Source organism: Nannospalax galili, unplaced genomic scaffold (assembly GCF_000622305.1).
Source record: "Nannospalax galili isolate Female #2095 unplaced genomic scaffold, S.galili_v1.0 scaffold402, whole genome shotgun sequence".
Lineage (NCBI taxonomy): Eukaryota > Metazoa > Chordata > Mammalia > Rodentia > Spalacidae > Nannospalax > Nannospalax galili.
This window is the reverse complement of record NW_008348875.1, coordinates 294,821-295,661: the sequence shown is the minus strand read 5'-3', so window position 1 is coordinate 295,661 and position 841 is coordinate 294,821.

Below are 841 nucleotides of genomic sequence, written 5' to 3'. Positions count from 1 at the left end.
CTGAGGCATTGCAAGGAAAGTAGAGGTCCAGCATGTTCCATGAACATCCCTGGGTACGAAAAGTTGCAGGTAGATCAAAGAAATTCATGAATTGCTTCTGCTCATTTTAATATTAACTTGGCTTTTAGCTTTAGTCGTTACTAATATTATATAATTTTAGTCAAAGTCTGTTTGCTGTTTTTAGGATGACTTTACATATTTTAAACTTTATTGAATTTTTCATACAATAGATTTTAATAATATTTAGACCCCTTCCCCTATCTGCATCCCCCAATACCCCCTTCCGAATTTCATGTATCATGTATACTGTCATATATATATACATAGATATATAAATTCGGTCAAACCTGTGTCCCCAAATGTCCTTTGGTATCGGACCATCAACTGGAGTCTGGTCAACCTATCCAGAGTCACACTTAAATTCTGTATGTAATTATTAAATGGAAGCATTACAGTAGCTTAAATTTATAACTAATATATAGTACTTGATTCATGATTTTAAAACATAGAAATTCAGGGCTGGAGAGATGGCTTAGCAGTTAAGAGCACTGACTGCTCTTGCAAAGGACCTGGGTTCGATTCCCAGCATCCACATGACAGTTAACAGCTGTCCATAACTCGAGGTCTAGGGGATCTAATGCTTTCGTCTTACCTCCATTGGCATTGCACAACATGGCACACTTACATGCAGGCAATACACTCATACACATAAAATAAAAATAATAAATAAAATATTTTTTTAAAAAACCCACAGATTTGAAAGTTCACTTACTGGGAAATTCAAGAGGCATTTCTGCCATGTGTTTTTTTGGTGCCATCTACATGGATAGCTATTTAATTT